Consider the following 15841-nt stretch of genomic DNA (forward strand, 5'->3'; position numbering starts at 1 on the left):
ACAGGCAATATCTGTGAATTTGCGCCAACTACTTCCGGGGCACACAGCCCAACACAGCGAGAGGAGCAGCAAAAACCTCTGGCGGATTGGACAAAAACAACAACTTTCCTCATGATGGGAAGAATGTAGGCTGTGTGTAGCAGCCTGGAAAGCACGAAAGGTTAGTTAAGAGCTTCGGCTGCATGGAATTTATATAAACCTATATAACCCGCCATATTTGTTTTACCTCAAATGTCTGGTTTGGTTATGTGAAATAATTCCTTTTGTTCACAGCACACACCTGACAAAGGAGCATTGATATTAAATGACGATTAAATAGAATCGTTTAAATGTGATGCATATGTGGCTTCATGGTCCGATGGTACATTATGTAAGATGTAGCAACACCCTGATCTACACAAACCCAGCAGCTTGTGAGCACTTTACTGCATATCAATGAACATAATTATTGCATGAATTGTAATGAATATGACTTGTTAAATACTGACAAATGTGGACACAGACTGAGGCTCATATTGTACTACCAGAACATATGAGCTGGAGGGAATAATGCAAGATACAATGAAGTACCATCATGTTGAATAGAAAATAAGATCCATACACAAGATAGAATTAAGCTCCATCACAAGGAACTATTAATGTGTATTTTATTCAGTCATGTTGATATTGTCAGATTATACATATAATTCAGATAAAGAAAGAACAAGTGTGCTTCCTCTGGAGACTGCCCTTTGTTTAAGGCAGTGGGTGCTCAGCTTTGAAAATAACTTAAATCATAAACAAGCTAAATGGAAAAAGCGACGCTCCAAAATAAAAAAAATGCAAGACTGGCTAAAAAGTCTGAAAAAAAATTAAATACTTTTTAGTGGATTAGACTGACCATATGTCTTAAACTAATGGCTTTTCGCCTGTATGAGTACTCATGTGTCTTTTTAGATTACCCGCCTGAGTAAAGCCTGTACCACAAACTGTACAAGAAAATGGCTTTTCGCCTGTATGAATCCTCATGTGTGTTTTTAGATAGCTTGTGGTAACACAGCCTTTACCACATACTGTACAAGAAAATGGCCTTTCGCCTGTATGAATCCTCATGTGTGTTTTTAGATAGCTTGTGGTAACACAGCCTTTACCACATACTGTACAAGAAAATGGCCTTTCGCCTGTATGAGTCATCATGTGGGTTTTTAGATTACTGGTGTTAACACAGCCTTTACCACATACTGTACAATAAAATGGCCAATTGCCTGTATGAGTCATCATGTGGGTTTTTAGATTACTCGCCTGAGTAAAGCCTGTACCACATACTGTACAATAAAATGGCCTGTCGCCTGTATGAATCCTCATGTGTTTTTTAAAACTCTCCTTTAGATTAAACATTTTGCCACACTCTGTACAATTAAAACCTTTCTTCCCTGTGTGACTCCAGGACTTCAGGTCCTGGGACAGCTTGTGCTGCCCTCCTACATTTTGTGTGTTTTGTGATTTCAGTGTGTTTAAAGCTGACTGATTTCCCCTAGTATCCTCCCAATCATCACTGTCTTCAGTATCAGATTCAGAACAGTGTGAAGAGAGGAGCTGGATGTCACTAGTTGGTTGTGATGTTCCACAGTCCTCTACATCAGCTTGTGTTTTCATGTGTACAGTTGAGGTGCCGCCTACAGGCTCTGTCTCTCTGTCTTCATCATCTTCTTCACTTTTCACTGCTAGTAATGTCAACGCTGATCCACCAGCCTCTTCTGGTCTTTGAAGTAGGTCCTCTTGTTCCTCTTTAATCTCTGGAGCTTGTGGTTCCTCCTGGACCAGCCTGGAGCTCCTCTCCTCTTCATGTGGAACCTCCTCTTTACACACAAGGACGTGCAGAAAGTCTACAAAAATAATACAATATGTTACAACCCTTATGGTCTAGGACAGGGGTTCTCAATGTTTTTGGCTGGGGACCCCCGGAAATGATTTGGCCATGTCTTCTCCCCTCTGGCTCCAAAACTATGGAATGGGCCTGGGCCGACTTAGCGGTCCAGGCACCTTGGCTGGTAATCCAGCATGACATTGCGTCACGGGTTCGACTCCAGATCCAAATTTTACTGTGTGTCTTCCATCGCATCTCCCTCCCCGTTTCCTGTCTACCTACTGTAAATCCATCAATATCTGTCAAATTAACTGAGTTAATTAATTTGTGAAATTAATTTGATTAAAAATGTTAACGCAATTAATCCATGCTTGGATGACCCGCCCCATACATGCCATAATCGACTCTATCTAGCCCTATCTGGATGACAATAATAGTGCCATAAAAGGCTGCACAAATCACATAGCACGACAACGGGTGAAAGACACCATCCTACCACACTGGGTTTGTTATAAAGAATAAAATATACATACATATGCATGTTAAATGTATCCGCCTTCTGACAGTTATCTTACCATTCCCACAACAATATACAGAAAAACATGGCATATTTTGGACATAGTTCGAATGATGATTAATCATGATTAATTCATTTTCAAACTGTGATTAATCTAATTAAAATTTGTAATCGTTTGACAGCCCTATTATATATATATATATATATATTTGGTGGGATGCACGATTAATCGGAAGCATAATCAGAATAGGCCATATCGGCCATAAAAATGCCATATCGGTATCGGAATGGTCTCAAAATAATAAAATAATCTTAAATCAAAATAAAGTTTTTTTTTCTACATTTAATTTGTGTACTCGTCTCATTCAGTAGTCATTCAGTTGTGAAAACAGACACTTGTAAAAGGCTATTTATTGATTGATTTAATACTTTATTAACATGCTTTGGGCCAAGCCCCTAGGGCCTAGGCTTGTTTCCATTGTGGTCCTCTGTATAATATCAGAATCGGTCAGAATCGGTATCGGCAGATATGACTCTGCAAATATTTGGAGATTGGATATCGGTCATAATCGTGCACCCCTAATATATATATATATATATATATATATATATATATATATATATATATCACTCATTCTTGAGATGAGGGACAAAAGTGGAAAAAACATGTCCCACACATAAGAGCCTTATTTATGTTAAAAATAAATTAATTCATGAAAATAAAAGCACTTGCAAAGTTAAATGTAATACAGTTGTGTATTATTACACTCACTCATGTCAGCCACTAGAGGGATGTGACGAGACTCCGGTAGTTCACGAGACTTGGTGTGAGAATCAATGGCGGCGCCCTGCTGCTAGTAGCACTCAAACTTTAGGACTACATCAATTTTTTTTTTTTTTATAAACTTTTTATTCTCCAACCGGGAAAACTGGAGGACCTAGAACACTTCATCGATCAGCACTACGATCACCACCAACAGCTGGACATGGATAACCCAAAAGGAAACAAAGCCAGTAACAGTGGCTTCGTTTCCAAGGCAAACATTACACCAACAAACACCCTCAAACGCCCCCGACACGGCTCAAAGGACTCGCCCACTCAAACGGACTCTTCCTCTGAGGTCAGTGATACTCTCATTTCAATCAGCAATACTCTCTCATCCATGGACGCACGGATTGCTCTCATTGAGATCCTCCACAAAGAGTTTAACTGCCTACAAAAAAGCCTGGAGTTCAGCCAGGCACAAATACTCACTTTAACACAGGAAAACTCTCAACTTAAACAATCAGTTGACACCCTCACCCACCAAATGGCCTCTGTCTCTACCGAAAACAAAACCATGAAAGAAACAATACTCGACTTACAGTCTCGCTCCATGCAAGACAATCTAATTTTTTCTGGAATACCCGAGCCACCCAGCGGAATCACACCCGACCCCGAACAGGCGGTAAAAGATTTCATGACAACCTATCTGAAAATCCCGTCCGAAACTGTAAATCAGATCACATTCCACCGAGTCCATCGCCTCGGTGCTGTGAAAAAAGAAAGCACCCGCCCCCGACCCATCATTGCTAAATTTGAGCATTACAAACACAAGGAACAGGTCAAGCGACAGGGAAAGGAGCTCAAAGACACGCATTTCGGGATGAACGACCAGTTTCCTAAAGAAATAATGGAGAGGCGCAAAATTCTGTTCCCCATAAGGAAACAATTCATGCAGGATAATAAGAAAGCTGTCATCTCAGTTGACCGACTCTACGTTGATGGCCAACTGTATAAGGACAGTGAGACAACACCGTGGCTATACTGATGTTGACTGATCTATCTATCTATCTATCTATCTATCTATCTAAGCGCTACGCGCGTGCGCTCACACACACACACGCCGCCTCACCAAATGAACAATGATGAAACCCTTCATAAACTTTGCGGTAAAATCCCTCGTTACGATGATGGTGATGATAAACATTACAATAGCAATATAAAGGCATGGGTATGCTGTTGGGAAAGGACTCAAATGAACAATGCTCACGAAGAGAATTATCCCCGAGAATAAATGGTCACGCGCAAATCCTTGCTCCACCAAAAAAACATTCTTTTTTAATGGGAAGAAGCATTTTGCCTTCTATCTTTTTCATTTTTTCAACAGACTGTGCACACTCAGGCCACTTGACACGGACACCTCTGCTCTGTGTAATCAGTCAGACATACCAAAACTTATCTCATTCTGCCTAATCGCCTATATATATATCTCTCTCTCTCCCCCCTGTCACTCACTCATTCACCGCTGTGCATTGCGGGCGGGCGTGCACGCTCCTGCTCTCTCTCTCTCTCTCTCTCTCTCTCTCACTCTTCTCGCTCACACACACACACACACACACACACACACACACACACACACACACACACACACACGCTCACACACACACATCTCCTTCCGCCAAACGAACCAAAATGATCTACAGACTCTACAAGTCCCCATAATCTGAATTTATTTACATTAACAATCTGTTATTGCAATTTCTATGCTCTGCCTGTGATGATGATGATGGTGATGATGACAATGATGACACGTTCACAACAACGGTGGCTGCTGTTGTTGCTCCGCCAGGGCTATAGTCCTGCAGTTTTTCCCTTAAAAGAGTTAAAGTTTGATCACTTGACTTTGAGAGTTGTGTGGTGGTGGTGCTGGAGGCTGGGGTTGGGTCGGGGGGCTGGCGGGCGGCTGCCTGCTCCTGGTCCTCTCGTTGGCACAGCTGGGGCCAAGTTGTGGTTGGTGTGGGGTTTGGTGGAGGGGTCTTCTCCCCTCCGCACCCCTCTCCCCCCTCCCCTTAACCCAATACAAATACAAATAAACAACAACTGGTAATAATTATAACAAATTAAAATAAAATAAACAAATATGCAACTGTCCCAATAATACCAACTAAAATATTTGAGAGACCAAACTGGCACGATGCTATGGGCTGGCGCCCTCCCTAGGGTCTGGGAGCGGCTCATGGCAAAATACCAATACATCTCTTAAAGCTACCTCAACCTGAGGGGGAGGAGGGTGAGGGGTGGGGGGGTGGGAGGATCTGTCCCTCGCCGAATGTACCTCTATGCGCCGTCTGTCCACTGTGGCCTCTCTGTGCTGCTTGGGGCTTGGGTGGGGGTGTCCCTCTGTCTGTTCCTCAGGTCTCTGCCCTGTCTCGCTGCCCACCCCCACACTCTACTCTCACTGTCTCCTAACATTTAGACACTTAAAATAACACACCCTGTCTATTGAACACCACTACTCCGCTATTCTTGACAAATGAATAGCGGCCAAGTAACCGCGCCGTCGTGGATCGGCCTCACGTGGTATATTGTTGTGTTTTTTTTTTTTTTCTTGTTTTTGTCCTGTTTTTGTTTTTTGTTTTGCTTGCTGCTCACACTCCACCTGCACCTCCCCTTTCAACCCGACTGATCTGTCTTTCTCACAGGCACTATTGAAACAGCCAGGGGTTTAAAGGTAGTCCATCTTAATATCAGGAGCATCAGGAACAAAATTGACGCCCTTAGAACATGGGTTACTCTTTATAAACCCAATGTGAATATCCGAAACATGGTTACACAATTTAATTTCTGATGAGAGCATGAAAATTGACAACTACGTTCTCTATCGAGTTGATAGGGATGGCAACGGAGGTGGACTGGCCACATATATAGATTCCAATCTTGTCTCAGAACGTCTTACTCCTGCCATAGAGCCAGTACATTTTGAATGTCTTTTTATTAACATTAAGTTTCATGACAACAAACACTTAACAATAGGAAATATCTATAGGCCGCCATCAGCCCCGGCTGACTCCACCAAAAACATCCTGTCCACTATCAATTCTCTTGACAAACAAAATGAGGTTATAATTTTGGGAGATTTGAATAAAAACTGGCCGGGTCATGCCTGCTCAAATGACAGAAACCTATTTCGAAGTATAAATCTCACCCAATTAATTAAACAACCCACTAGAGTGGACCACCGGTCCTCATCTCTATTAGACTGGATACTCGTCACTAATCCTGGGAGGGTTATTAAATCTGGTGTCATGTCTGATTGTTTTAGCGACCACTCTGTTATATTCTGTGTCTGGAAAATTAAAATCCCAAGATCTCCCCCCAAATACATAACACTAAGACAAAGTAAAAATATGATTGTAGATTCCTTCATCCTAGATCTAACTAGAAATGACTGGAATAGACTTCAACTAATTCCATCTGTTGAAGACGCTTGGGACTATTTCCACTCTGAAGTCACTAAAGTAATTGATTTGCATGCCCCCCTCAAAACAATTAGAGTAAAGGGCCGCCACCTACCTTGGATCAGCCCACACCTCATTAGCCTTTTTAAAGAAAGGGATAAAGCCTGGGCCAAACACAGAACAACTAAAGACCCTGGTGATTGGGAACACTACAGATATCTGAGAAACTTATCAAAGACAGAAACAAGGAACGCAAAATCAAACTACTACAAAAACAATTTCAGCCACGATTTCCACAATCCTAAACAGTTCTGGAACAAACTCAACACCTTCCTTAACAAAACCGACAAAAAAACTATAAATCAGATACAAATAAATAATAATATTATCTCGGACCCTCCACTCATTGCCCAAGCCTTCAACAATCATTTCTCATCAATCGGTAGTTCCCAATCAACAAACTCCTATGTAACAACTAACCCCCAAGACCAAATGCTCTAAACTGTTATTCTGCCAACAGATGTCCTCCATGCTAAAGGTGAGCTAAAAGATAGCTGTGGTGCTGGTCCTAATGGTCTTGAAGCCAAGTACATTAAACTTGCTGCTCATGTACTAGCCTTTCCTCTTGCAGATTTGTTCAATTTATCCCTGTCTACCTCCTCACTCCCACCCATATGGAAATGTGCAAGAGTTACCCCCATCTTCAAAACCGGAGACCCAACTGACTTAAACAATTACCGACCTATTTCAATCATCTGCACCACCGCAAAAATCTTTGAAAAACTGGTCTTCAAACAACTATCAAAATACATCAATCAGGAAAACATCTTATCCCCCCTTCAATCAGGATTCAGACCACACTTCTCAACCACCACAGCAACTCTAAAATTCACCAGTGATGTGCTACTGTCTTTCGAGAAAAGACAGCTAACCGGTGCTATATTCATTGACCTTTCGAAAGCCTTTGATATGGTTGACCACTACCTCCTCCTTGACAAACTTTTTTCCATCGGTATCCAACGACATGCTCTTCTCTGGTTCAGTGCTTATCTTCACAACAGGCGTCAATGTGTTACATTACAAGGTTCCCAGTCAGATTTTTTAACTGTTGAGAATGGTGTCCCCCAGGGTTCCATATTGGGGCCACTTCTATTCACTATATTTATAAACGACTTACCTGATGTCTGTTCCAACTGTCAAGTCCAGCTCTATGCTGACGATACCGTTATTTATGCCTCTGATAAAAACATTCACCAAATTCAACACCTTTTACAGTCCGACTTCAACCCGGTCCAAAAATGGCTAAAAAATAACAAACTGTTATTGAATATGAAGAAGTCCTGTAGCATGTTGTTCGGCCACTCACGCAATGTCCAAAGCTCCTCCGACCTACTGATCAAATTTGATGATGGTTCTTACCTTGAAAAAGTGGACTCATTTAAATATCTTGGTGTCACTATGGACCCGGAACTTTCTTTCAAACACCATATTGATCTAACCGTTAAAAAAAACCTATGGCAGCCTGTGCTCACTCTACCCATCCATCAACTGTTTCTCCTTTCAAGTGAGGAAAAGAATAATATCTCAAGTATTACTCCCCATAGTAGACTATGCCGACATTGTATATCAAAACACCACAGATACTCACCTCAAGCCACTCAACATACTATGCAACTCCCTGTGCAGATTCGTTCTAAGATGCCCATACAGAACCCACCACTGCCAACTGTACAGCTCACTTGACTGGCTGCAGCCTAAGGGGCCATCCAGATGAGGACGATTTCGGTGTTTCTCGGGCAAGTAATTAGCCGATCTGCCCTTTTTGTCACACGGAGACGGCGTTTTGGGGGACTTTAACGGCTAATTTTGAAACTACCTTCCAGAGTGGGAAAGTTTGGAGACGCGACTTTCACGTCTCCGTGTGTACAGCGAATGCCGCCTAATTTGCTGAAACGGTGATGTCATAGTCCCCTCGCCCCCTCCAAACTAACTAGTGTTAATGGTTTATTTCACCATAACCACTTACATATAAGTATCACAGCTATTTTATATTTGCACATAATGTCTATAAATCTCTTCTCCAAAAATAGCCGATCTGCAGCCCACATGCACGAGCTTGTAGAGGAGCTATTTTTGGAGAACAGATATAAATTATGGTGATTACCAATCCGGAAAGACAAGAAAAAAAACGGATTTATTACGGATATTATTGTTACTATTAAATGGTGTAGTGTAGAATAGATTAGTATATAGGCTATACAAGATAGGCAGCACAGCCACCGCACGTTCCTCTCAGGCAGGTCTGACTGCGCAGTGCACAGTGCAAAGCATGCATGGGCCTCATCAAAGTGCTTCTCTTCTTGGGTGGAAATTAAACATTCTTTGTGTAACTTCAAAACGGCTTTGCATTGAGAGACCACAGGTAGGATAAACACATTGTTTACTGTCCATATCCCTCTATAAACGGCCTGTTTTCACTGTTTCCAATTGCTCTTTTTTTGATACTTTTGTAGGCTATAGCCTATGTGCAATGATTAGCGCTGTGCTACCAGCAGGTGAGCGCACCCCTTCTCTCGAGCGAGAGAAGGGGTGCGTGCGCTCTCTCTCTCTCTCTCTCTCTCTCTCTCTCTCTCTCTCTCTGAATGTGTGAATCACTTACTTTGTGCGTGCTGCTCGTTTTCAGAAGAATTAATCCAAGGTTTGTCATATTATGATTTTAAAGTAGGCATCAACTTTAGCTGGTAAATCAGTGTGTGCAGAGTGAGAAGCATCACTGCTCTGCAACCTCTGCTGATTAAATTGATATGACCTAGATAGCCTATGTCATATGCGCATCTGAGATAATTAGTTATTTGGCAACACCTGTGTGAAATACCAATAGTATAATTTATAAAATGCTTTCATATTGCCTTAGAATAAGCTTTTTCTTTTTTTTTTGGGTGGCCATCTACAGGCTGGCAATATGTACTACAGCTGTATCTTGAAAACGAAGCAGTTTACCGGTCTCGTCTAGACCCGTACATAATTAACATAACCGCAATGTAGACGCAGTAAAGTTTTATATCGTTCACAAAACTTAGGCGGGGAACAGCCCGCGACGTCCTCGTGTAGTGAGGCCATTAGGCTAGAAGGCAACACCACTGGTACCTATTTATTTTCAAATGCATCCACTCCAACTGCCCCTCATACCTAAAACAGTCTCTGAAACCATTCACATCCCCATATCCACTTAGACACACTCAACATCCCTATCTTATGGTTCCCAACAGAATATTTTCAGAATCTGGACGCAGGTCTTTCCACTACAAAGCCCCATCTGACTGGAATAATCTCCCGCTTCCACTCAGATCAATCACCTCTCTAGGCCGCTTCAGGACTTCCCTGTATTCACATCTTCAAACAACCTGTTCATGCTTCTAATGCTTGCTCACATGTTTACCTCTACTTTGAGACAGTTTATAATACCGTTTTCCCCACTATTCCCATATATAAACGAGTCGGGGGTCAGGGATGGGGTGGGGGTGGGAGAAAGGGAGCAAGCAAACTGTATGTTATCTTATGTTGTCATGTCATGTCATGTCATGTCATGTTATGTTGTGTACATGCACTGCTGTAATGTTGTATGTATAGGACCCCCTCTAAAACGAGATGCGACATCTCAAGGGGCCATCCTCTCAATAAACTTCAAACTATTATGCCATTCATTTCATTATATATTTTTTCATATGCCATCTAAATTAGTTAAAAGCAGGCACTGTACCCAAAAAGGCCTGTATTTAGCCTGTCCCCAGCAAGTTGTCACAATTTCAAACTGCCAAAAAATTGTCTAATACTGTCACAATCACATAAATATACATACTAAATGAAAGTAGATTGTCAACAACATAGCAAACAATATACACAGTTAATTTTAATTTATATTTTAAATTAAATATCTCATATCAAATGTGTGTCCCACGTCTCCGTCAACTCCGTCAGGTTTTTTGAAAGTCTTAAATTAATCAGAAAATATTGTCGACAGATTTAGCCTGAAGACTCCTTTTCCAAGTCCTGTTTATATTTGTTGCAACAGTGGAGCACCTGGTCTGACAAGCATTCAATGGTTTGATATTTTAAACAAACAATGTTGATATCAATGTGGTCACAGCTTTTACATGTCAACTCCGTCAGGACATTATTATGATCTTTAAGAATTCCAAAATAATGTTTAGTATTTTAGTTTAGGGTTAGGTTTAGCTAACAACTGAAGAAAAAACTAAATGACTAAATTGTACTACAGAGGGTTAAGATGAAAACAAATGCCATTTTGTCAACTCCGTCAGACGTCAACTCCATCAGGTTTTGTGTCTGACGGAGTTGACATGTATCTGACGGAGTTGACAAAAGTGTTCCCAAAACAATAAAATGATAGTTTTTGAATAATGGGAAGTATTCTAATTTGGCAGACAGTTAGAGCATGCCTTAAGGAACATTTTTGGCTATAGGGCCATCACAGTTTGTCTCGTGGTGACCATGGCAGCCATCTTCCAAAATGGCCGCCACCTGATGTTATTTTACAATAACTCAAGTTCTACACCACCTAGGATCTTGATTCTGGTGACTAATATTACATTTTCAAGGATGAGGGATACAGTGGTACAATTTAGATTTTCCCTATGACCATGGCAGCCATTTTTCAAAATGGCCGCCACCTGCTGTTATTTTACAATAACTCAAGTTTTAGACCACCTAGGATCTTGATTCTGGTGACTAATCATACATTTTCAAGGATGAGGGATACAGTGGTACTATTTAGATTGGTCCTGTGACCATGCCAGCCATTGTTTTTCAAAATGGCCACCAACCTGTTGTTATTTTACCAATAATTCAAGTTATAGACCACCTAGGATCTTGATTCTGGTGACTAATCAATGTAATCATACATTTTAAAAGATGAGGAATACAGTGGTACTATTTAGATTTGTCCTGTGACCATGGAAGCCATTGTTTTTTCAAAATGGCCACCAACCAGCTGTTATTTTACCAATAACTCAAGTTTTAGACCACCAAGGATCTTGGATCTGGCGACTAATCATTACATTTTCAAGGATGAACTTTCTCTGGGAGGGGTCAGGGCTTATTTCAGGTGCAGGTTGAGTTGCTACTGACAGGACATTACAGTAGGTGGGCTTTATGGACTTTGACTTGTCCCTTTCAGGCACAGACGCACAGTTTGTCTTGGCTGGAGATTGCTTTCCTGCAGGGTCCAGCCCAGTCTTGTGCAGATGGCTGCTGGCCCACCTGGAGGCCCCAACCTCAATTGTTCGGTTGGTGTGATTAGGTGGGGTGGTCTTCCCCAATCAGGATGAGGGGTTTGACCCTTTCAAACCGTTGTAGCGGCAGTCTGGCCAAGTGTCTGTATTTAGTTGTGAGGCTAGATACAGGATACGATTGCTCACCCAGCCCCAGGTGACTTGAGGTGAAGGCTCCTTTGATTTGGTAACATTGCTTTGGTTGACATGCTGGGGACACAGAACGACACTGATGCCTTCAGTGTCTGCACATCCTGCCTGATAGTTCTGAAGGCAGATCTTCAGGTTTTCCGTTGAGGCAGAGTCTTTCGCTCACTGTTCACCTCAAGCAGGACTTCAAGGTGTTTGCCTTTGCACAGGCTATATGGCTAGGACTCGTGCTTCAACCACTCCGAGAACTCCAACAGGGTGTTGGTTGCTCCTGGGCCGCAGAGCATTGTGCGGCGGAATTCAACTCTTATCTCTGGTGGCAGCTTGTTGAGGAGTCGTGCAACTTGTGAGCCGCATCTAAGTGCTGTGTCTCCCTCTGGGCCTAGGGTTGTTAGCCTACCAGCGACTGTACTTGAAGCGCAAACTTCTCAAAGGCCACCCCATCGCCTCGACAGATGTTGGCTGCCTCCAAGACACTTGCTATTTTCCGTAACACTAATTTGTGGGGCTGTCCAAACTTGTTGTTTAGGTGTCACCCGGGTCTCTGTTGGTGAAGTCGGGTCTATAGGTGGTCTAGAACATTATTAGAACGTTATTTAGTATGGGGATATTAATAAAATCTGGTAATAAATTCCTTACCAAGAATTTTCTTCACCAATGTGTTTGGAAGGGTGTCTACTAACATATCCCACATTGCTTTATATTCAACCACCCTAGGGGAACTTTTGACAGCTGCTGAAAGTTGGGGTACCATCAACAACCAATATAAGGCAAAATGTTCATTATGCTTATAGCATGTGACATGTCAAACTAGGGGGTTTTCATGATTCTGAATGCATTCTAAGCATTAGCTATGCACGAAAAACACTCATTGGGCTGAAAACGGCCATAGCCGTCATCACAAATATTGGTTGTTATAAAGTGCATAAATGTCCCATTTTAGAAATAAATGTTATGCGAAAAACCTGTTCCTTCTCAAGATTGGTAGTTGAGACCTGTGTCTACAAATACATCCATTTCATTTTAATGGTTCTTAAAATAAAATAAAATCTGATTTGAAAAAGGTTTTGTCCCTTATCTCAAGAATGAGTGATATATATATGTATATAAATAAAGGAGGAATGGAAAGGACTTCAGACTCCATCTTAGTCCGTAGCACTTGCCCTAGCCTCGACGACCTTACAGGCCTATGTAAAGGCTCAACTGTTCCACTGTGCTTAGCTTACGTGTGATTATTGATGACAATACTTCATGTAGATGTATACCATGTTCGTGCTTACTGTAAATAACTCTGGATTAAGAGCATCTGCTAAATGGCTAAATTGTAAACAGGGTCTGCGATTAATTACAACTGTGGATCGCATTGCGAAGTCAAACTGGTTCACTCAATCGTGCATATAACAATTGCGCAGCGCTATCAAGCTTGTGTGTGTGTGTGCGTGTGTGCATGTGTGCATGTGTCTCTGTCTGCCTGCCTGTCTGTGTCTGCACTCTGTCATGGGAGAACATATTTGTTAAAGTGACTTTTTTTCCTTTATTTTTTTTCTCAATAGGCCTACCAATTTGTACAGCAAGCCTTTGGCTGTATACATATATTATTTATATTTGTATATTTATTATAATGATTAGGAATTATTATTATAATGATTAGGAATGAATTTGCCTTTTGTGCGAACCTGTGCTTAGCTGAATAGGACTAGATTTTAATAATCATAATGTTGGTACTTGAGAGCCAAATATTTTCCACTGATTTAACAATATTTCTGTATTTTTTTCTTAATTTCATATAGGCTCAACATTCTGCTCTGGTTATCAATGGTAAAACTTGTTTATCTAATGAAATAGAGGTTTGCTTAAAAGTAATCCAAAGGTAACTGAAAGTAACCAGTTACTTTTTAAATGGTGGTACTCGGATTACGTTACTCACTACAATTCATAGCAAGTAATTTGTAACTGTAGGCCGGGGATTACTTTTTAAAAGTAACCTTCCCAACCCTGATTGTAAATGGTATTCAACTTTACTACAGGTTTAAACCACAGTAAATAAAACACTACATACCTATCTTGTACAATTTTACTACAGGTTGCATCCTTGCATCAAACAGTCCATGTCTCTGGTCCATCTCTGGCTGTTCCTCTGACAACGTTGAATGTCTTTTGGAGGCCATCTCTCTAGATACTGTCTCCCTGTGGTGCTCTGTGGAAATCACCAGTAGAAAGCCCTTTCATTATACCACATAATCAAATCAAACTTACTTTCAACCTTTTCAGTTGAAAGGAGCAGTCACTAGTTGTTCTAAGTGCTAAAATAATTGTCCCCATCCTGATGTAAACATCAGATGAAAATAAAAATTATATTGAATTTGTAAAAGGGAAACAAAGGTCAAAAAGAAACAGAAATAGCCAATCTACAAGCTCACAGAGGACACAGTCAACCCATACTGCTCCCAGGTGCCGTCTACATTCCTCCTGTCACCAGTCTCTCCGGTGGTCTAATGTTCATGAAATAGGCCTACCACTTGTTTAACCTACTTGGCCTGTGTCTCATAGGAGGGCTGTGGGCAGTTCAGAAACCCGTCCACCAGTGACACCATCGTTAGGCAGATTTGTTTTTAAACAAGATTTAAAATAGAAAATATTTTGATTTGTATTATTGTGAGACCAAAGGAAAATCATTTCCGCATTGCAACTTTTCAGGAATAGAAAGCCTGCAGTTTCGTGAGAGTGAGAACCAATTATATGAAGATAAGTTGAAAAGTGGTGAAGTGGTCCTTTAAGTAGTATTTTTTGTATTGCGTATTTTAAAAATACGCAATAATTCATTGCCCCACCAGCCTCTCTTTGAAGTAGCTCCTCTTGTTCCTCTTTAATCTGAGGTTGTGGTTCTTCCTGGACCAGACTGGAGCTCCTCTCCTCTTCAGGTGGAACCTCCTCTTTACACACAGGAACGTGCAGAAAGTCTAGGATTAATACAGGTTAGTTAATACTGAATTTAATACTGTTAATACTGAAGCAGTACTGAAAAGCTTCAGTGAACCCATTAATACTTTTCCTGACGAACCGTCGTCCCATTCATAATACATTTTGATCAATGTAGTCACATTGTTAATGCTACAATCGATAACCGAGTCATATCGGTTCATCTCTACACTCTCAGTATCGACCCACTTTCACCAATAAAACCAATAAAGACAGAGTGATTTAAACTTACTGAGATCCAGGTGGTCTTCAGGTTCCTGTTTAAGGTGGTCTTCAGGTTCCCGTTTAATAGAAACAGTTGTGGCTGGAGAACTGATCTTCACCTGCAGACTGGACTCCACACACTGGTCTGGAATGAAGACATATACTGTAATAAACACTTTAAAAAAGACTTTGATGTGACATTATTAACTTTAATAATAAGGCTGTTCATGTGTCACAAATAAGGACTACCATAGACTATATAGAGACCAAAGGACTACAGCATACCACTCCTGTAGAAAACTGAATCAGACTAAATTAATGTATACTATGAACCAGAATGTTTTAAAAAACAAAACTAATTTAAAATGAAAGAACAAAATGAAAGAACATCTAGCAAGCAGTATTTTTTTCATTGCATAGGCCTATTTGAAATAGCCAAATCAGTTTGATAACAGATTATTGATCCTGAAATATATAACACAAGTAGGTATAATATTGTTGCCGTCAGGTGGAGACTAGCCTCGGAAACCCAGACGTTTTTATTTCCAGGGGGGAAAAAAGTCCGGACCGAGTCCACTTCTAGTGGAACGAGTCCACTTCAATTCGGCATACAGTAGCGCAAACGTTGATCAC

General features: G+C 41.1%; 1 long non-coding RNA gene across 1 annotated transcript; it reads right to left on the bottom strand.

The window, feature by feature from the left end:
* Positions 1-661: 661 nt before the first annotated feature.
* Positions 662-14979, bottom strand: LOC306919489. The gene is made up of 3 exons (XR_013789555.1): positions 14857-14979; positions 14085-14222; positions 662-1865 (listed from the first exon to the last, which is right to left on the bottom strand). It is a non-coding gene; the product is annotated as an uncharacterized lncRNA (long non-coding RNA).
* Positions 14980-15841: the final 862 nt, after the last annotated feature.

This window comes from Electrona antarctica (assembly GCF_951216825.1).
Source record: "Electrona antarctica genome assembly, contig: scaffold_25, whole genome shotgun sequence".
In the NCBI taxonomy this organism is placed as follows: Eukaryota; Metazoa; Chordata; class Actinopteri; order Myctophiformes; family Myctophidae; genus Electrona; species Electrona antarctica.